The sequence below is a fragment of the Pimephales promelas genome, chromosome 2 (assembly GCF_988280905.1).
Source record: "Pimephales promelas chromosome 2, fPimPro1.hap1.1, whole genome shotgun sequence".
Lineage (NCBI taxonomy): Eukaryota > Metazoa > Chordata > Actinopteri > Cypriniformes > Leuciscidae > Pimephales > Pimephales promelas.
This window is the reverse complement of record NC_142770.1, coordinates 51,716,770-51,717,401: the sequence shown is the minus strand read 5'-3', so window position 1 is coordinate 51,717,401 and position 632 is coordinate 51,716,770.

Sequence of the window (632 nt, the reverse complement as noted above, 5' to 3'; positions counted from 1 at the left end):
TCGGGTAAACTGCGGGAGTAACTTTGACTCTCTTAAGGTAGGCAGGAACCGGTGTGAGTGGTGTGGAAAGCCGAGTTGGGGCTCCATGCTCTGGGCACAGGGGGATCTCCTAGTGGTCCACCCCAGGCCCAGAGTGTGGAGCCCCAACTCGGCTTATTTTTTTTAAAATTATTATTATTTTATTTATTTTTTTTTATCTTATTTTATTTTTTCAATTTTTCGGGATGCACCGGGTAGAAGTTCAAACTTCAACCGCCGCGGGGGTCCCTGGCCAGAGCTCTGGTTCTCCGAGTCGGGCAGGAGGTGGTCCAGGCGGGTGCCCCCTGGTCCCCCCGACGTGTTAGGGGGCGAGCGGTGGGTCTCCCCCAAGCCCAAAGCCCCGGTTCCCAGAGTCGGGTAAACTGCGGGAGTAACTTTGACTCTCTTAAGGTAGGCAGGAACCGGTGTGAGTGGTGTGGAAAGCCGAGTTGGGGCTCCATGCTCTGGGCACAGGGGGATCTCCTAGTGGTCCACCCCAGGCCCAGAGTGGAGCCCCAACTCGGCTTATTTTTTAAAAATTATTATTATTATTATTATTATTATTATTTTAATCTTATTTTATTTTATTTTTTTCAATTTTTCGGGATGCACCG